The 22,703-nt window shown below is 39.0% G+C and overlaps 1 protein-coding gene and 1 pseudogene across 1 annotated transcript in view; both read right to left on the reverse strand.

Annotated features, from left to right (window-relative positions):
- Positions 1-22,703, reverse strand: part of SYNPR (synaptoporin) — a 321,242-nt gene that overhangs the window by 159,215 nt on the left and 139,324 nt on the right. The gene's annotated exons all lie outside the window — the stretch shown is intronic.
- LOC143658181 (U2 spliceosomal RNA) lies at positions 21,937-22,101 on the reverse strand (annotated as a pseudogene).

Genomic DNA, 22,703 nt, shown 5'->3' on the forward strand with positions numbered 1-22,703 from the left:
AATTATATTAATAGCCTTTTTCCCAGACGTGCAAATTAACAACAAAGAATTCAGATCATTTTACTCTCTGAAAGAAAAGCAGTTACCAGGTAATGCATTTTAAAAACATTACTAGCAGGGTGGCTAAACAGTCCTTTCGCACTGGTTTGAATTTAATAACAGCAACTTTTCTCTTGATCGGCTTCATATAGAGAAACATGAGAGCTGGGGCTGGGCATCTGACAGATGGTGGCACAAACAGTGCAAAGAAAGAGGAGAAGCAACAGTCGCTTGTGATTACAGCTTTTCACGGAACAGAGAGATCACTCGCTAGAGAATTACATTAAACATCTGAATACTCTTCATAAATATAGTTTTTTTTTTTTAAAAAAAGGTTCTTGTATCTGATTTTAGAGGAGAGTCAGCTCATTCATTCTCCCTTAGCATAAGACCTTATGAAATCACCACACTCCATTCAGTGCAGTACAGAATATTTGGTAGTTATTGATGGAGTTTAAAAAAATTCTCTGACACGAAGAAAACTTTAATTAAAATGATGAGCAGTTTGTAGCACAATGAACGTACTTAGACAATAGACACACCAAAAGAGGGTGCGATAGAACGACGTTTCATTTTTATAAAGTCAAATATAAGCTTGCTTAAACAGTTTCCTTACTATGTTAAAAGAAACCTGGCATGTACTTCAACAGCTAAGGTAAGCATTACACTATCATGCAACACAACCTCTTCAGTTAAAACATAAGAATAGAAGAAAGCAAAGTAAAAAAAGAAAAATGTTACTATCACTGAAAATTTAAAAAATGATATTTGGAAACAAAAGTGATAGTACAGCCCAACCTATACACACACACACATGCACACACAAAACCCTACAGTTGTAAAGCAAGATAGAAACTTACCGGAGCAAATATCACCATACACATTTACAAAAGAATTGATAATCCAACTTCCCTCTCCTGAAAGAAAATAGAGGTTGTCTCATACTAAAAATAAAGCTTCTGTGTCCACAGCACCAGCCACTTGTCCCTCTTTTTATGAAGCAAAGGAGGAGAACAAGGAAATCAATGCAGAGGGAAAGTGAGATGTTATACCAATCAGGTAGCAGCTTCTGCCTTATTTGCAGAGACAAGGCAAAATGCTCATATTGTTAGATGGTGACAGCCCACAGCTGAAGTACAGGAATCTGATACTTCCCTCTCGGAGCTGGCTTTGTAGGGAGAGAGTTCCCAGCATCGTCTGCTCTCCCATTTGGATCTTTTCTCACAACTGTAAGTGCAGAACAGCTTTTCACGGGCAGGCGGCATCAAGAGAGCATTGTCTCTCCACGAGCCCCCTCCTCTTTCAAACACGGTACTTAAAACAAGCTGGGAAATAAAAAGTAGGCAGGATTTTGTGTGTAGGGGGTGCAGGTGGAAAGTGATGATTTTACGAAATCCTTATTCATATGTTTGCATAGATTAGATAAATTTCATATTCTGCTAAAAAAATTGTCCTCATTTTTATGGAGATGCCAGGATGTGATACACGATTCCTATCTGAGAAATTCATACACTGCCCATAAATAATTAAGGTAACAATACTGGAAGACAGGCGTTATGGATTCTGGCAACTATAGACGGGACAAATTACAACTCATTCATTACAGGAGTGTTCCTTAAAGCTTTACTATTAGAAAACCTCAAAACTGAAAATGTTTCAGAGGTTTAAATGTCACCTGGATTGGCTTTGTCAACAAATGGGCCTCTGCCAGGAAGGAGTTGAGCTTGACTAACTAGTTTAAGGGGGCAAAATCAGGGCTATCTGGAGCAATTTTGTGTGTTTATTTATTATGCTGTATGGCTGGAATCACATTTCATTCTTTTTCCATGTGAGTAATCCCTTATTGCAGCACCATTTGCTGAATTTTCATTGTTTGTTTTTTCAATTGTTTGTTTGGGAAGTGTATGGGCCAGGAATCGAACCCGGGTCTCCTGCATGGCAGGTGAGAATTCTACCACTGAACTACCCTTGCACACCTGCAACTTAGTTTGTTTCAGTTGGCACTGAATTCACGAAAGGCTGTCCACAGGTTAGATCCCCCCACCCCACCCACCCACTGCAGTATTGTTTTCCTGAGGACAATTTTTCCCAATATTTGACCTGCAGGAAAGTGAAGAAAACTGTATTCTTCACTTTCCCCACTTCAGGCCCCACTAAGTACAGTAACAACGGGCCTTAGATTGCCCCAGGGGATCTCTGCTTTATCTTTTGTGCCTATGGTGAAAACCCAAATGATATATGGCCCAGCTGATACTCAACTTGGGTGGCCATGCTGTTTATAGGTGGTTATTAACTTAGAATCTGTCCTGAGTTTTTCCTTGGGCTGGTCTCTCTCTCCCACCTCCCCGCCCCCACACACATGCAATCACATTCCTCACACTCACGTATACCTCTGCAACCACCACCGCACTGTAGTACACAAAGACACAGATCACACCACCATTTCTCTTACTCCCTTTCTCCTTTCCCCGATATACTCAGCAACATCTCTCCGTGGCAGGGTGGGGGTGGGGGGCAGGTAGAGAAGGATGGGGAACTAAACAAACAAAATAAAACATGGAGAGGAATCAGATGACCTGAGATCCATCATGCTAGCTCTCTATTTACTAGCTATGTGACTTGGGGAGGCCCCTGAAGGCCTCTATGCCTTGATTTGCCCTCTGTAAAATGGGCTTAATAACACGTCATAGAACTGTTTGTGGGCGGGTGTGGGAAACAAATGGAAAATGGTTGCAACGATGCTTTTGAATCTATATTACTGCAAACTGCGATCACCATCCTGCAGCTCCCTTTCTCCCCTCCCATGGGTGTGCTTGTTGTTTATGCATTAGCCTTCTGGTACTTACTAAGTCTTCAATTACTCCAGGGTCCATTCTAAGTGGTTTTTAATATATTACCTTACTTGGACTTTACAAAACTTTGAGGAGTTACAATTTTTATTCCATTTTACAGATGAGAAAATCAAGGCCCAAAGAGTTAAGTAACTTATCTAAAGGCACTAGTTAATAATTGGTAAAGCCAAGATTTGAATCTAATCTCATGCCAGGACCTCATCTCTTAACCATTCTGCTCTAAATGCCAACACCATGTCGCTTAGACAAGAATGACTAATTCACAAATGGATACATTGACTCCTGCAGTCACTCCACAGCTCTGTACACTACACAAAGTCACGCTATATGCACAGGGAACCCCTGGTTTATACCAAGGGTCTACCAAGCAGACCAGGTCCAAGGCTTGGGTAACTTACTCAATACCCCAGAAGAAGATTGTGAGGCTCAATCTTGTGTTTGCTAGTGGTGTAATCTATGACTGAGGGTATGTGCCTTAATTTTTCCATGCTTCAGTTATTCTCATGTTTCAATTGAAGGGTTTCCACTGAATGAGCTCTAAATGGCTTTCTGGGTCAACTTTGACTATATAAAGTTCTAAGATATATAGCAAGTTCTAATATGCTGGTTGGGTTAGGTTTTCCTCCCTCATCTTTTGTTCCAGATAAAGCATTAACATTCTGTGTGTCTCCCCTGCTACCACCTTAGCACTATCATCTCTCACCTGACTGACCACTGCATTGAACTCCCAGCTTGTCTCCCTGCTCCCACTATTATCCTTATAACTCCTTGTCCTATAGTACCCAGCATGAGATGATTAAAATATAAAGTAGGCCATATCACTCATCGGAGAAAAATATTTCAATAGCTGCCCAGTGGCCTTAAAATAAAACACCAGTCTATCCTAGCTCTTCAAAGTCTCATGTGGTTTGGCGTTCACTTACCTTTTTGATTTTTTTCTCATTTCAACCCTCCCTTCCTACTTTTAAGTCACGCTGGCCGCCTATGACTTTGCACTTTCTGTTGACATTCTTCTCTCAGTTCTTTGCCTGCTCTGTCATTGTCATTCCATTCTAATTTCTCCTGTCAGCTCTTTGGAGGGTCCTTCTTCCCTGATGATGACCCAATCTTAAAAAAACTTCTTTCCCCTGTCACTCTTTCACATTATCCTGTTTCTGTGTGTGTGTGTTTTGCACTTATCATTGCCTCTTATGTTCTTGTTTATTTATTTGTTTGTTTAATTTTTTGTTATCTCCCTTCTCTAGGAGGTAACCCTATCAAAATAGTGTCCTTAGTGTTTAGGATAGTACCTGACCCATAATAGGTGCTCAATAGATATTTGATGAATATATGAATGAATGAATCAATCAGTCAAGAACAAGTTAGGTTTGAGGCAAAGGTAAAAGAACCTATGTTTATCAAAGGAGCCCATCCTCATAATACAGGGCAGATGAACAAGGGTGATTGATCCATCTATATTAGTGGATACAGACATTCAGGGAACATTCTTGAGAGACTGCAGATTTCAGCATCACATTGATTTAAGTCTTGGCCATGCCAAAATGGTGGAGAACTCCTTTTATAAACCATATTGATCTGGTGTTTATTAGAGGCTTGGGGTCCAGGACTAGTTTGCTTAGGCACACATAGAGCAGCTAGTATTTGGATACGTGATTTAGAGTGCATGTCAAATGGTCCTGTCAGCCAATCACTGACTCCTCTCACCTTTCCATTTGTCAGTTTGCAACCATTTGCTAGAATGCCATTGAAACAGATAAAAATAAAGCAATGTGTCAGTATTTGATGGCTCTTGTTTGAACGATAATATTAGCATTGTTTCTACTGTCTTAAAGATAACATTTATCCATTATTATGCTATTAAAAATAGAAGTACAGTGTTTTCTGACTTGGGTATTTATAGAGCGGTTTAAGCAGACTAAAATTATCTGTGATTTCTCTGAAAACCTCATTAGCAATGCTAATTCTCAATATGGTCAGGTCTTCAACTCTGATCTTTCAACTAAGCATAGCCTTCAGACAACTTCAAATGAAGAAGGAACTCAGCTTTTTTTTTTCCTCTGAACTGAGAAGTTTGTCTTCCCTTCTGTGGATATACCTCCTGTAAAGGCAACTGTTCCCTTGCCTTACAGCTTCCATTTCTAAACATCTGGTCTCGTATAAGGGATCTTTTCAGGTCTGTCTGCTTCGGATGAATTGTGGGAGGCTTAGCTTTCTAAGCATTTAGCAAACACTGAGAGGAAAATTCCAGAGTCCTGCAGATCAACCCATTGTTGTGAGGGAAGGGAGGCAATCAAAGACAATAGTTACTATTTTGGCCATACTAATAAATGACAAGGGAGTGAGCTAAGGTATTCCATTTTGCTCCAAGAACAATTTCATATGTTTCAAGCTATAGCAATGAGAGCACTTATATTCAATCCACTTATGGAACAATTTTGCAATCTTTAATGGTGCCTTCTTTATTCTGAGTACAGCTTCTAGCATGATGAAATGTAATTTGAAATTTATTCTGATGTGGGCAGGTATATAGAGTCACAGAAGAACTTTCTCGGTGTCTTGTCTTTTAAGTCCCTCTTAAGTGAAAGTGTTTACCTCCAATGCCTTTTTTCCTTTCCAAATGCCTAATGAGATAAAATAATATCAATAGCATTAGAACATTTATTAGATCATTAATTTTTCTCAAAAGAGTTCACGGCTGGCTAAAATAACTCCATCCTGAGGCTGAATGTAGAGAAGTTTGTGGAACTAAGAGAAGCTAAGAATTATAGCTAAACAAGATTTGAGGAAAGTTAGGATACTTGAGTTGAAATGCAGCCACATTTGGGAGGGAAAAAGAGTCAAAATGGTAGTTTAACAAACAGGTAAAAAATGTGCAAGCACATCCTCTAGATATAAGGCTAAGTTCTTCAAGGGCAGGGTGATATTTTGTTCATCTTTATCCCCAGCAACTGTTTGCTGAATGAGGAACTGATAGAATAATTGGGGGTCAGAACATGTGTAGTTAAGTGTATTCCCCTTTAATCTGACATGTAATTACTGGATGTCTTCTGTATGTCCCTCTAGATCCACTTTCCTGTGGACTCGGTGTCCCAGCTGGCAAACCTAAATGGACATCAACATATTGAAGTGTTTTCTTTCCCTGAGGCTTCCCAATGGGAGATGCTGCCAATGGGAATAATATCAAGAAACTAGAGGGCAACAGGAGACTGATCAGGGTATTTATTCTCCTTGTTCCCTCCTGCTGGGTCCCTATTTTGGCTATGTCCCTCTAGCAAAGGCCACAGATACTGCGAAGTTGCCTTCTCCATACATTTTCTCCTTCTTTCCCTTTCCCTCTCTCTGTTTTACTCTTCAGGCCTGGGGTAGTGGTGACTGTTTCTCTGTCACTATTCTCAAGGCATTCACCTGCACCATCCCTGGCAACCCCTTTTTAATACATCCCATCATTAAACTCCCCTCAGTTATTCAATTAGAGTGTGCCAGCCGTTTCCCACATGGAACCTGGCATACAAACAGGTGGATTTGAGTTCCAGTTCTGCCCCTTACAACTTAAGGAGTTTTGCCACATGCCCTCACCTATAAAATTAGGTACATGTAAGATAATGCATACAAAGTGCTAAGTATATATATAAGTGTGCCAGTCTAAATCTGCTGTTTACCCCAGGAAAGCCATGTTATTTAATCCCCGTTCAGTATTGCTGGATGGGATCTTTTTAGTTGTTTCAAGGGAAATGTGACCTACCCAATTGTGGGTGGTAACTTTTGATTTGATGATTTCCATGGAGATGTGTCTCTACCCATTCAAGTTAGCTAGCGGAGTCCTTTAAGAGGGAACCATTTTGGAAAAATCTCAGAGCCAACAGAGCCCACACAGCCAGAGAGCACTGGAGATGCAGAAGGAAATGCCCCTGGGGAAGGCTTATGAAATGAGGAGAGAAAGCTCACAGACCTCACCATGTGCCATCCCAGATGAGAGAGAAACTCCGAACTTTATTGGCCCTTTCTTTGGAGTTATAGTATCTTTCTCTGGATGTCTTAGAACTGTAAACTTGCAACTTAATAAATTCCCTTTTTAAAAGTCGTTTCTTTTCTGTTATACTGCATTCTGGCAGTTTACAAACTAAAACAGCAAGCATTCAAAATGAAGCAATACTGATGATAGTTATAATCTTGGTAATGATATCTTTGCCAGCTTCTGTTTGCTTCACAGAGATAATGCATGTGATCTTTCATTCCTTCTCTACAGGGAAGAGCTGGTTGTTTGGGGAAAGGAAAGAAAAATCCATGCCCTATTAAAAAAGATTTAGTAGTTTTTCCTTCATGTGAGTGTCAAGGAGTATAGAAAGACACTAGGTCATATGGCTTAAGGCAAATAAATATCTGTTGAAAATGTTTTTGAATATTGGCATTTCTGAATATGCAAGGTACACTGGTGGATCCCCTCAGCCTATATTGCGGTTACGTGTCCATGGAAAGTTACTTCTTTCTGACGTTGGTGGGGGGCAGTTTGTGGATTCCCTGATGTCCATCCTTGGGCTCCTGGACCTCAGGCAATGACTCCAGTTCTTAAAGTGGTGGTTACCCTTCTGCTTTCATTCCTGCTCTAATGAAATATTTCAGGTAAGAGGAATTCAAATCCCTTTAGAAACTCTCTCAGTATCCCAGAAAGACTTTGACCTTGGAGAGACTCAGGTTTTACTGAAGTCTACTTGGGGGCTCATGTCCCCAATAAGGCAGAATAATCTCCAATCCATAAGTGCTTTGTTAATCAACTAAAGAGAAGGGGCACTCATTCATTAGCCTAAAAGTTCCAGATTAATGGGTATTTATGGAGTGTGTGCTGTATGCCAAGAACATATAAAATCTGTGGCTACAGTAGTGAAAAAGACATGGTCCCTGCTCAAAAGGGACTTGGAATCTTTCTGAGTTTTCTACATATGCCAGGAACTTACCAGGGCTTGGTGTATAAATAATGGTCAATGCATATTTGTTGAATGAGTGATAAATAATGCTGAATCACTATGATGTATTTCTTAATTATAAAGGTAAGCATGTGAACATATTGGCCTAACCTTACAATCTACAAAATTTAAAACGTGACCATTGAATATTTTGGTGGAATTCTTATAAGTCCTAGAATATAGTTTATAGAGAAGGAGATGCGGATTCAAATGCCCAAATCATCCTAACTCACAATATAGTTACATCATAGCCTTTAAACTGAACACCAGAAATCCCACGGATATGTCCATGGCACACAGTAGAGGGGAGAAGATGGTGCAAGGGGCAGATAAGGAGACCAGGGCTCCACACACCTTCCGTGCTTCAACCAGCCCATGCCACTGTTTTCTACTTTATGACTATATTTGAACAAAAGGTTTCCATTAACAGAGCAAGTTGACAATTGTGATCTCCTGCAGTGGTCCTGTCCAATACCAGCAATGATGCTAATATTTATTCTTGGGTATTACCCTAAGCATTGTTCATGCATTATCTCATTTGATTATCATTCAAATCCTATGAACTAGAATCTATTATTATCTTCATTTTATAAATAAGGAAGCTGAGGTTTAGGGCAATTAAGTAATATGCCCAAGTCTACCCAGGGAGTAAGAGTTAGCATTAGGAGCTGAACTGTCTGACTCCAAAGCCCAGTTGATTGTAAATCTCCACACTACCCAGCCTTATTAATGTGTGCAGGCTTTGCGTATACAAGGTAGGCAGCTGAACACTGCCTCTCTGACCATCGTTTTAGAACTTTTACTGGGAAGCAAAAGTGATGCTATATTTTCAAGGGCACACTTTCTGGTGATTACATCTACTTTTCTGGTGAAGATAATTAAAATTGGTCCCACCATCCCAGCATAGACCGCTGGAGAGTAGATTGATATTTCCTGCTAACTTTCATAGCAGCCAATATTGCTTTGCACATATGGGTACTAAGTAAGTCTTTACTAAGTCACTTGTGATGAAGAGAGAAAAATGACCTTTCTTAGGCCCACATTCATAATTTTAGTCAGAAATAGCAAAGACATACCTCTTGTTCTCTACCTTTTTTTGTTTGTTTGTTTACAATAGGAAGAGCTTTATCAGCAAATTGATGGCTTACAAGTTTGGAGGTTCCTGACATATATTTTTGAAAGCCTGGTGTGGAACCAGAAGATGAATAGTTGTTGCTGTGCTTAAGGATTAAGACTTTCTATCAGAAAGACTCCCTGAGGTCCAGTTTTTATATGAATCATGTTAGTACTATAATAAGAGTGAGAAAAGAAAAACATGGAGACCACTTTCAATAATCTTGCCCAGAACACTGAGAAATGAACAGTAAATGAGATCAAGAATCACATGATTTTTTCACTGATAATTTCCCATGAAAGGAAGGAGGAAGGAGGTATCATATCCAACTGCGTACACTTGTAGACAGTACCTTTCTAAGCTTTGGTCTCTTTGCCTGTGAAATGGAAATGATAATGGTGAATTATAATTTAAATAACATACAGAAGCCTGGTGATACTTTTGATGGTATAAGTGCATTCTCTTTGACTGTTAACACTTCGGCAAGATATATTTGAGAATCAAATGCTTGCAAAAAGGCTTTGCTATTTTCCTTTCTTTCCCAGCAAATTGAGTTAGAATCTCTTGGTTAAGCAAACATGTCTCTAGAATCAAGACCCAATTACAGCTTTTAATAAAACACAGCCTAGGTAGGCAAGAGGGTGACATTCTGTTTCGCTCATGCATTTTACAAAACCTGGAACTTATAGCATCTGAGTTTTACCGTGGAGCTCCAAAAAGCCTATGTGTGGCCTACTTGATTATGATTCCAACTAAAGTCACTCTCCACACTCTCCCCCCAGCTACCATCCCAAACCCAGTCTTAGGTGTGTAGGTGGCTATGATACTGTGCAGGAAGGGAATGAACTGGTAGGAGGACGCCTAGGACACTATTTTATTTTTTCCCCCTATTATTCATCGTTATTCCATATGTTCTACTCATCTGTTGACAAGGTAGATAAAAGGAGCCTCAGACACAAGGTTTTCACAATCACGCAGTCACATTGTGAAAGTTATATCATTATACAATCATCTTCAAGATACATGGCGACTGGAACACAGCTCCACATTTTCAGGCAGTTCCCTCCAGCCTTTCCATTACAACTTGAATAACAAGGTGATATCTACTTAATGCGTAAGAACAACCTCCAGGATAACCTCTCGACTCTGTTTGGAATCTCTCAGCCATTGACACTTAATTTGTCTCATTTCCCTCTTCCCCCTTTTGGTCGAGACGGTTTTCTCAATCCCTTGATGCTGAGTCTCAGCTCATTCTAGGATTTCTGTCCCACGTTGCCAGGAAGGTCCATACCCCTGGGAGTCATGTCCCACGTAGACAAGGGGAGGATGGTGAGTTTGCTTGTTGTGTTGGCTGGAGAGAGAGGCCACATCTGAGCAACAAAAGAGATTCTCTTGGGGGCGACTCTTAGGCCTAATTTTAAGTAGGCTTGGCCTATCCTTTGTGGGGTTAAGTTTCATATGAACAAACCCCAAGATTGGGGGCTCAGCCTATAGCTTTGATTGTCCACACTGCTTGTGAGACTATCAAGGATTCAACTTGGGGAAGTTGAATTTTCCCCCATTCTCATCATTCCCCAAAGGGGACTTTGCAAATACTTTTTTATTCACTGTTCAAATCACTCTGGGATTTATCCGGGCATCACTCTGGACAGACCAACAAAATCTCATGTCCTACTCAAAGTTCCACATACTTATGGTGTTCAGTTAAGCTGTCTATATAAGTTATATGCTGGTTTGAAAGGAAGTATGCCCCCTAAGAAAAGCCATGTTTTAATATAAATCCAATTTCATAAAGGTAGAATAATCTCTATTCAATACTGTATGTTTGAAACTGTAATGAGATTATCTCCCTGGACGATGTGATTTAGTCAAGAGTGGTTGTTAAACTGGATTAGGGGATGACATGTCTCCACCCATTTGGGTGGGTCTTGATTAGTTTCTGATGTCCTATAAAAGAGACATTCAGAGAGAGCAACACTACAAAGCAGAGAGTCCACCAGCCAGCGACCTTTGGAGATGAAGAAGGAAGACACCTCCCAGGGAGCTTCATGAAATAGGAAGCCAGGAGAGAAAGCTAGCAGATGATGCTGTGTTCACCATGTGCCCTTCCAGCTGAGAGAGAAGCTCTGACTGTGTTCACCATGTGCCTTCTCACTTGAGAGAGAAACCCTGAACTTCATCAGCCTTCTTGAACCAAGGTATCTTTCCCTAGATGCCTTTGATTGGACATTTCTATAGACTTGTTTTAATTGGGACATTTTCTTGGCCTTAGATCTGTAAACTAGCAACTCATTAAATTCCCCATTTTAAAAGCCATTCTGTTTCTGGTATATTGCATTCCAGCAGCTAGCAAACTAGAACAGTTATATTAGGAAATGCACTAGTCAAAATATAAATTTTGTATCAAATAAACATTTTTTGCTTTAGTCTCACACATAAGGTAAAATTAAAAAATATTAAATACCATCTATTTTCACCACCCTGCAGTAATGACATTAAGACATTATTTTAACTTGAGTTCTTCTTCATAGAATCTTTGTAAAAACTTCTCTCTTTTGCTCAGTGATTAAGACTGACACAGGAGGTGTTTCTAGATTCCTGAATACAGGTATTTCATTCAGGCAATAAAATCTCCTTCAATTTTACTAACAAAAAATGTCTCTTATGTGATATGTGCCTCTTGCATTCTTAATTTACATTTTCCCCCAAACCCTTGAATTCAGGGCTACAAGGATATATGCTACAGTCCACCTATGTCACAGGGCGACTGTAGAGCTAAAATGAGACAGTGCGTGTTAAAGTACTTTGAGAACTGAAATGTACAATTCTATAGAGTTACTGTTAGCTTCTGCACCTGTGTCTTGCTCCCTAAACATAAACTGAAATTATTCTCCATTTGATAGTTGATTATTACTGCAACCCTGTTTAGAACAGTTCAAATGCCATGTGCACGTACACAGAGTAAAACCAGTTCTCTTCTTCAGCTGTGTGTCTATTTTTAACATAGAATGTTTTACCAATGTCTTCCTTAAAATGTTAGCTCCTTCTTAAACCATTCACAAGTCTTTAAATGACACAAATTAAGAGTAGATCTGAAGAACAGGACATTCTGATATTTCCAGAATGTCACTTATCGCAATACTAAAAGCAAACTTTTCCCCTCATCTCTGTGAAATGTGAGACAGAAGCTCCCTGCTTGTTCTGACATTAGTTGTAATATAAGAAGCCTTAAAATCTGTTCAGGGGAAAAAAAATATATATATATGTATATATATACAATTCCCACCTTTTCTGTTATGATGCCACAATATCCTGTGATATAGATTTTGGAGAAGAAAGCCAAGTGCACCATTGTTCTCCAACCTCGCTACACATCGTAATCACCTGGGCAGATTATAAAAAATGTGGATTGCCAGTTCCAAACCCAGATTTCTTGAATCAGAAGCCAGGAAGGTGGGGAGTTTAGAAATCTATAATTTACCAACTCTCTCTGCTGCCTCTTTCCAATGTGAAATTTGGCAGGGCGTGGGTTTCAGGGAAACTGCTGGGTGCAGAGGCTGGTTCTTGGATCAAGTTATATCAGCAGGGGCACCACAGCTTGTCACAAAAGGGGAGCCCCCTCTTGTGAGGGGAGCCTCGACAAAGGCTCTGAAAAGAGAGGTGTCTCATCTGAAGGGGGAAAGGTTGCCTGCTTGAATCTTGGCCATGGGGTTGAGAGGCTACTCAATGAGCCTCATGCTCGCCTGTCCTGCTCACTCTCAACCATGTCTTTGGTCTTCCTCTTCCAGTGAGCGCACTCTACTCACACAGACAAGGGGAAGAGCTAACAGAAAAATAATAAGAGCGACAATGGTTGATATTTATGTAGCAGGACCCCCCCCCCTTTTATTTGAGCATTTCATATGAATTAGCTAATTCAATTCTCCTTAAATACAGCTAAATAAAAATCAAAGCCCAAAGACCAACAGAAGCAATCCTTCAGTCATTTCCTATAATCTGCCTAGATTCTGCCCTCTTCCCTCAAACCATACCCAACCTGTTCCATGTCGGTTCACCCACTCGGCTGCCCAGCAGGCTTAAAGCAATCTGTCTTAGGATGCCACTCTCTCACCAACTCTGCCCCTCCACCCCCACCCCCAAGTTTCCTCCTGAGACAAAGATAAAAATGCAAGTAGTTTCTTTGGAAGTTGATTCCAGGAAAGGGAGTGGGAAATTGAGGGAGGGAAGAGAAGGAAGGCAATAAAGAATGCATTAATGAGCAGGTTACTACTGTGGGCAATTGGGGTTTGATCTCGCCGGGGAGCTCTGGGAGACAGTGTAGAATGCATTTCAAGGCTTTTATACAGGAAATGCAGGAAGCTAGTGCATTTGTCCTCCAACTCCCTTCCCTTTATTGGCTCCCACAACTATTAAATCACCTGCCTTTCTTGCTTACCCCATTTGACAGCTTAAAGCCCTCAGGCAGAGACACTCAGGTACCTGCTGGAGGAGGCTGAAGGCCTGTTCTAGAGCAGTGAGTGCTGTGAAGAGATGGGCTTGGCCTTGGGAGTGATTGCTATAAAAGCCTCCAAGTACGTTTGAAAAGCCTAAGTCACAAGCAGGGGAGGTAAAAAAGGGAAGAAGGAAACAGACTTTTTATGAGGGTTCCAAGGAAAGATTATGTGGGTTCTGGCTCTACTTCTCCCAAAAGCTTTTTTTCTTTGATTTTGTTTGTTTCGATTTTAATGAACTTGATGATTTATGTACAGTGTCAAGGCTTCTTTTTCCAGTTATGTACTTTCCTGCCTCTGCACCTTTGCTTATGACATTCCCTCCACATGGAATGTCTTCACTTCTCAGCCTACTACAACTCTGCTTGCCCTTAAAAGATGATGTCAAGTGCCACTGCCAACCCTTTTATTTTCTTCTCACTTACAGCCTCTATTTCATTCTGTCATAATTAGCCACCTTCTTGTTTGCTGCCCCCTCTGAAACCAATATTTTGCCAATGGTAGATGCTTAATATATGCCTATTGAATAGGTGGCTATACCTCTTCTACATAAAGAGATTTCAAGCTTCTTATTAGTTCCATATGATTTAACTTCAGACCCTGGGGCCACGGCTGTGGAAAGGATATTTTCTTCTTCTTTGTACAATTTCAAAATCCAGTTAGTTCATTCAATGTTATTGATTCCTAGTGTCTTTCTCTCTGATCTTCATATCATACTAAACGCCACATCACTGCTTGACTGAAATGAGGGCTCAAATAAATTTTTTTAGTGAGGTTGTGCAGATGAGTCTACAAATTTACTAGGTTAGCAAGCTAACATTACTGGAGACAGTAAAGAAATAGGGAATCATTGTTGGCTCTGCTGGGCAGGGGCAGCAGCTTCACAATCATTCTGCATTTTCAGAAGCAATTCTCCACATTGAGCCTTTGTTGAAAAGGCTCTTTCCATGGTGGGAATTTGTAATTTGGTTTGTGAACTTCTACTCACCCTTCAGATCCCTGCTCTCCTGTTACTGCCTCAGTGAAGAGGAAAAGGGAAAAGAAGTTGATGGTTTTGGAGCACTTTCTCTTTACCAGGCACCATGTGAGATATTTTATTTATTCTCTTATATTTTATTCTCCCAATAACAGTACAAGACAGGAATTAGTCCCATTTTCCAGAAAATAAAATTGAGGCTAAGCTAAAGTCTAGCCAAGCACACATGATTAGTAAGTGGTAAAATCAAAATTTGGATCCAGTTCTCTCAGATACCAAATCTCACAATTCTTTCAGTCCATATTGCTCCCATGTCTTTTATATACTTAACTTTTTTGAGTATAGACGGCCATACCCAGTGTCTTAATAAATCCTCACAATTTAGTCTGAATTGGATATTATCATCCACATTTTACAGGGACTCGGAGATCTGGAGTGTCCGTTTCTGCCCCCATTTTCTGAGTTTCCATAGTGGCTAACCTGTCTCAGTTATAGTATTTGCCATAACATTTCACAACTACATGATTATAGTTCTGGTTTTTAAACAAGAATCTATTCTATGGTGCCAGGGTTTCTAAATATTTGTGTGGGAATATGTAGAATGTACACACAAGTATGTGTGTAAATATATGTGTATGCACCCTCAGTGTGGGAGTGAACTAATGAATGTGTGGGAGTGAACAAATTTCCCCCATCCCTAAAATAAATTGTAAAAAAAATCAACAATAACAACAAAAAAACCAAAAAAAATTAACGCTTTGAGAAGTCCATTATAATTTAAAAACCTAACCATAACCAGTAAGGGCATGGAATGCTCAATGCCGTGAGCACAGTAGTTCAGCTATAATATACTTTCTTTACTCAGGTCACTCACATCTGTACTCACGCCTCCCCCACTCCCCAATAATTTGTCGAGGCTTTGAATTCTCAAAAATCTGGCTGTTGCCCATCTCCAAATATAGGAAAGAACCAGGAAATAATTGGCCAAAAGAAACGTTACCTAAGTTCTGTACACTAAAGGTCATGATCCTTACTTCTAGTAGAGCTCCCCCCCTCCGACTCTTACTCAGAGCATAATTACTCTTTTCAAATAATCCTATCAAGGTTGGGGTTTTCTGATGATGGCAGCATATTAGAAGAAACTAAGTAATATGGAATAGTCTGTTTGAGACAGGCACACTTAGAGTCTTGTGGGAGCAAGAGAAAGCACAGAAACCATATGAGGGGATGCGTGAGATCTTAAAAGCACAGCATTCTCAGAATATTTTGCATAAGGGCAAAGAAACACTGCCTTGCTCCATGGACTCAGAGACTGCCATTACTTTATGACAAAGAACAATATTTTCAAGAACTGTTCAAATGTTTTCTATCAACTCTATTTTAAAACACAAGGACATGAACAACGCTTTTAAAGAACAATTTCTATTCAAAATAGTCACAATCTTTTAACAAAGAAATAAAATTTGGTTCTTAAATGGGCAAAACTTCAACTGCTGGAAATCACGACTGCTATGAAAAAATTGTTCCCTAGGATTTTGCTAAAGTGTTACAGCCCTGAGATGGTGATAGCCCTGGTAATATGCAGAGTTGCCAAAGTGCTAAGAATAATTGCTTATGTCAAGGCTAAATTCTACTTGAGACCCAAGGCTATCAGATGCATCTCAGAGATCTACTTAGCTCTGGCTATTTGAGATTCTTGCCATTTTACCCACCACCACGCACTACAGAGCAGAAGGCTATATTGGCTTAGGATATGCAATTTATTGATACAGTCCTCTTAAGATAGTGAATAATGAAGTTGTTGATCTTATTCTCACTGTGGCTTGCCTTGCAGCTTTTTGCTCTCAATTGTTGTTTATTGCACCAACAGTGTTATAACTATCTACATGAAACAATAAAGATATTCTCACTATGGCTTGCCTTACAGCTTTTTGCTCTCAATTGTTGTTTATTACACCAACAATGTTATAACCATGAAACAATAAAGATATGAAGAGAAAAGAAAAAAACCACCCACAGCCCTTACTAATATATCAGCTCTTTGCATTTTTTATATGCCTTCCAGTTCTTGTTAATATTGTGGCATACTAATTGCAAAAAAAAAAATGAACCTATTTTCCTGTAACATATTCGTTGCAATGTGACTTTGCAGATCTTCTTATGTAAGAGATGGAATCTATTCCAGCACTCCTTGAATCTGGGCCCACCTCCTAACTAGCTCTGGCCAATAGAATGTGGTGAAAGTAAAGTTGTGCTGTCCTAAGTCTAGGCCTGGGGCTGCCTTACAGCTTCCGCGCTCTCTCTTGGAAATTTTCCAAGCTATCATGTGAATAATCCTGGACTAACTTGCTAGATGACACTGAAAAGACGCATGGTCTAGTCATTCCCACAGCCCCAGCCAACAGCCAGCCAACTCCTAAACACGTGCATGAGACCATCCTAGACCAGTCAGCATATTGACCCAACAGTTGTCTACAGGCACATGAGCAAGCCCAGCTCAAAACAGCCAAGCCTGGTGGTGATAAGCTGAACTATCTGTTGACCCATAGACCAATGAATGATAAGCACTGAGTTTTATGTGGTCTGTTACAGAGCAACAGCTAATATAATATGTATGAATATAGCTGACATAGTGGTAATCATGTTGTTACAAATCATGTTTTTTAATGTCTATCCAATTTGTCACGCAGTGGCTATACAATAATATTTTTTTTAATGTTCCCTCTAGTGTTGGATATTTAAGCCATCCATAGTTACTTAGGAGAGACAATAATGCAGTGCAGTGAGCACAGGTAATTGATCTCCTATTAATGATCTCAAATCCTGGCTCTTCTAAAGAATTTTGTGGCATTAGCCAAATTAGCCTCAATGAACCTCAGCTTTCTCATCTGTGACATGGGAATAATAATACTTCCCTTTGAGTTTTGTTGTGAATATTCAAGATAATATATGGCAAATAGTACAGTGTCTGATATATTGTAGCTGATTAATTAATGGAGGAAATCATTTAAATAAAAAATAATGGTGAAACTTATGTCTTAATTTCCAAATATGAAATTGTTGGCTCAAAGACAAGGACAAATAGGGCTACACTGCATTCTAAAAATATGCCATGTGGTCTATATGTGCTACCAATAATTTTCAGAATGAAGTTAAATATAAATAAGCATAGACAAACAAAAAAAGAGCCGAAGAAAACAGTGCTTAGAGGTAATTATGGATTTAGTCAGCTTCCATTTCTAAAGGTGGGAGACACTAAACAATAATTTTCCTCAACAGAATTGGGCTAGACCTTGGAAATCAGAAATCATCACTCTGCTGTTTTCCAAACACCAGATAAGCACTAAGAGAGCTTTATACGAACCAGCTAAAAAACACTGATTCTCAAGCCACATATCCAGAAATTCGAATTCAGTACAACAGGAATTGGGACCAAGAATCTGTATGTTTCTAGATTTCCCCCAGGAGATTCTGATGCACAGCCAGTTTAGGAAACCATTGCATTATTATCTACCCCTTCCTCACTTTACAAATGGGAGGCCAAGAATAAGAAGGATTAAATAAAACTCTCAAAGCTCCTCAGGGAGTCAAGAGCTGAGCTTGGGCTGATATGCAGTCCTGATTTCTAAGCCAATATTCCATGTGGATTAACCACTAGGAGAATTATCCTGAATTCATCAAGGAACACAAATCTGCTGAGACCCTTGTTATAAGTACTTACTTTTCTTTCCAAGGCCAGCTTCTACCTCAGCCTAGCTGATATATACTTTATATGCTGATAAAATGATTTATGTGAAATATATCTTTTATACCTCTGTGTAAACCCATCCTCTGAACTGTAACCAAAGTAACTGACTTTCAGGCAGCTGAAATACTCCAAGAAATGGTTTATCTTACATATCAATATACAGTTCAATGTTAGCTTTCAAAAGAGGCAGTAAATAAAATCAAGGTAACAGACTCTTTTACTTTTTATTGTCTCCTTGGGGCTTTGTAATACATTTTTTTTTTTTTACATAAAGAACTTGCCACTTTATATAACTCATCTGTTCAAAAAAATGTCACGAGACTTTTTTTTTCTTCTGAGTTCGAAGTTTGGGAAGACACCCCTTTGTTATGAGATTTCTTTGAGAAACATTGCCATTAAAATGGATATTCCCAATAAACATATTTACTTTGATAGGCCTAAAAAGCTTGAAATTTAGAGTTATTTAAAAATGATTTTAAATTTATTTTGAAGTTGAATTCAAGCCTGAAGCAACTTACATTATTTACTGAGACCAAAAGAAAAAAATCTAGCCTTAGTCAATCTTAAAGTCTTAAACTATATGTTCTTTAGCAATGAAAGCAATTTCTGGTATAGTGATTAAAAGAAAAAGAGTGAATGCTTCCGACTTATAGCATGTGACCTTGGGAAAAAAGTCAGCTTCTTTAAGTCTTAACGTCTTTATATATGTCATGGGGATAATTATAACAAACACTGTATGCCAAATGATTTTGGCAAAAAGCACTCTATTTCCATTATTTCATTTAGTACTAATAATAACTCTATGACATAGGTGCTAATATTTTCCCTATGTTACAGATGTGCCTACTGAGGCTCAGAGAAGTTAAGTAACTTGCCTAAGGCCACACAGGTAATAAGTGTAAAAGCCTGAATGAACCTAGACAGGCTAATCCCAGAGCCTCAACTTGTCGTAACTAGGGTCTTCATGAGGTTGCTGTAAGGACTAGATAAAATACTCTCTGCCAAGAGAATGGAAGTGTGCCTGGCTGATAAGAACAGCTCAAAAATGGAAGCTCTGATACTGTTCCTGGCAGAGGAGCGCCCTTTGGCATCTATGTGCATGAGGAATCCTCTGCTACACCTCTAGGTGACCTTCAGAACAGGGCTTGCTTTTAAAGATTTATAGCATGTATAACCATAATAGTGAATGTACCCATCTCAACCTTATCTCCTTCTGATCTCCTTTAAATAATGTGTATTATTATTTGGAAAATACAAAAGGCATAAAGAATCAAGTTAACTGAATCCCACGGTTGAGACAACCACCCTTTTGATAAAGACTATGCCTTCCTATCTTTCTCTAGGCAAATGAATATCTGCCCACTTTTTTTTTTCAAAATGAGGATTACTCTATAAATAGGATTTAACCCTGTCTTATTCTGCACTCCTCTCCCAACGATTTTTCCCATTTTACATAGTACTTTCTGAAAACATGATTTTTCCAAAATAGCACAATATTTCATTTTATAGATGAACGGTGAACAGAGGTAGGAAGAATCTGCCCTTTTCTCCATTCCTATTTCCTTAGAGGATGGAGCTAATGTGATTGTCATAGGCCATATACACCAGTAGAAAGGGTCATTGTGTTAGAAACTTACCGTAAGGGTCTTGCTTTCTCTATGGCCCTCTCTTTAATTCGGCTGAAGGAGGAAGATGAATTTCATCCTGTGCACCATTATTTGCTGCTTTAATTTCCTAGATTACTCAAGCAAATACCATGCAAAGGAATGGTTCAAACAATGGGAATTTATTAGCTCAGAGTTTTTTTGTTTGTTTTTTAATTTATTTATTAATTAAAATTAACAAACCAAATAAAACAGTAACATACATAATCAGTAATTCACAATATCATCACTTAGTTGCATATTCATTTCTTAGAACATTTGCATCAATTCAGAAAAAGAAATAAAAAGACAATAGAAAAAGAAATAAAATGAAAACTGAAAAGAAAAAAAAAAGATTATACCTACCACACCCCTTACCCCTCGCTTTCGTTGATCACTGGCATTTCAAACTATATTTATTTTAGCATTTGTTCCCCCTATTATTTATTTTTATTCCACATGTTCTACTTGTTTGTGGACAAGGTAGATAAAAGGAGCCTCAGACACAAGGTTTTCACAGTCACATTGGGAAAGCTGTATCATTATACAATCATCATTAAGAAACATGGCTACTGGAACACAGCTGTACATTTTCAGGCAGTTCCCTCCAGCCTCTCCATTACACCTTAACTAAAAAGGTGATATCTATTCAATGCATAAGAATAACCTCCAGAATAACCTCTCGACTCTGTTTGGAATCTCTCAGCCATTGACACTTTGTCTCATTTCACTCTTCCCCCTTTTGGTGGAGAAGGTTTTCTCAATCCCTTGATGCTATTAGCTCACAGTTTTGAGGCTAAGAGAAAAGTCCAAATGAAGGCATCATCAAGGCTGCACGTCCTTCCTGAAGACTGGCAAGATGCTCTTTATGTTGTCTCATTTAATATTTCGATGATTCTAAAAACTGGGGATTGTCCACATTTTGCAAAAGAGAAACTGGAAACTGGAGGTAGTTATAGCTTTATCAAAGGTGACAAAGCCAGTGGTGGTAGAGCCAGGATTTCAGCACAGATCTGTTGCCTTCAGATCAGCACTGTTACACCCTGCCACAGCTGCTTCCCTGGGGCTACCGGTGATTTTTTTTCTTTGCATGGGCAGACACCGGGAATGGAACCCGGGTCCCTGGCATGGCAGGAAAGAACTCTGCCTGCTGAGCCAACTTGGCCCACCCTGGTGATTTTTTTTTAATCAACTTTTTATTGTAGAATAGTTTTTGAGTTATGGAAAAGTTGCCAGAATATTGGAGAGTTTCTGCGTTCCCAGCACCCATTATCAGCATTACTATGGTATATTTGTCACAACAAATGAGCCAACATCGATATATTATTGCTAATGAAAGTTCATAGTTGATTCAGATTTCCTTACTTATTACAAAATGTCCTTTAATTGTTTTAGGATCTCATCCCACCACATTGCATTTAGTTCTCACGTTTTCTTAGGCTCCTCTAGACTCTGACCTTCCTTGTTTTGACGACCTTGAGAAGTGCTGGTCAGGGACCGGAAGAATGTCCTTCAGTTTGGGTTTGTCTTACCTTTTCCCCATGGATAGATAGGATCATGCTTTAAAAATAAAACAAATCAAAACTTCACTCATCTTCCAGATTATTCATACGCCAGATTAATCCTGAAACCAGTATCTACAAGAATATAATTATGGGGTAGTTACATCCGCGTACCCCATAATGTTGACACCCCTTTTCAATATGAAGATGTTAGAACTGTCATTGCCCAAATACCCCTGAAGTCTGGGAGAAGATCAAATGAGAGGGAGGGGGTGTAACAGAGAAACATAGGATTTAACAAATTATTGTGACTACTGAATCACCGTATTGATATTTCTTGTTAGTCTGTAGTGTTTTAAAACAGTGAGTAGGAAATACGTGAAATTGTAGAACTATAACCCATATTGTTGAAATTTGCTCTATAAGCACTTGTAAAACTGTACTTTGAAAATTATCAGTTTTCTGCATATATGTTGTATTTCACAATAAAAAATGTTAAAATAAAAACTTCACTCACACCCGCCACTTAGAATGAACAAACCTTAAAATCTTGTCATATTTACTTCAAAAAATTTTTTTTCTAGCTTTTTATACATTCATTATTCCCCCGAGGGGGGTGTACTGTTCCTGGAAGTACTGCAATACCAGGTCGATGTGTGGAGTGGACGGAACAAGCTCCTATTTAATATATTGTCCTCGGATAGAGGACCTATCAGATACTAAACTGATAAGAACAGATACTACACTTGATCTTAGCCAAAAGGCGGAAAAGTGATACGTCACAGTTTTTAAAAGCAAAAACAGAAATGATGAAACTGAGGTTCCCTTTATATCCTTCCCCAGTTTCATTCCTTTTCTTCTCCAGTTCACCAATTTGGTATATAGCCTCCCCATCCATGTATCTACATACATTTACTGAATATATTTGTCAATAAATAGTATGCAGTAATACTTTACACTTATACAAATGTTATCATACTGAACAATCATTCCTCAACTTGCTTTCTTTAGACATGAGATTTTTGAAATCTAACCTTCTACATGAAAATCTAGCTCTAGATAGTAACTCTTGTATGGTGTTCCATTTTATGAATATGCCATGCTTATCCATTTTTCTGATGATGGATATCTAAGTTATTTTCAATTTTTGCTATTGAACCGATGTACAATGGATATCCTTGTGTTTATTCTTTGCACAGATGGGTGAGTTTCTCTACAACAAATATCCAGCAATGGACTCGACAGATCATTAGAGTATGGCCATATTCTACCTCTCTAGATAAGACCAGGTTTCCCTCCAGTTTACCTCCTTGTCCAAGCAGTGTATGTGTTTTTGTTGTTCCAGAACATTTCTTACACTAGATATTTTTTAGTCTTT

Source organism: Tamandua tetradactyla, chromosome 15 (genome assembly GCF_023851605.1).
Source record: "Tamandua tetradactyla isolate mTamTet1 chromosome 15, mTamTet1.pri, whole genome shotgun sequence".
In the NCBI taxonomy this organism is placed as follows: domain Eukaryota; kingdom Metazoa; phylum Chordata; class Mammalia; order Pilosa; family Myrmecophagidae; genus Tamandua; species Tamandua tetradactyla.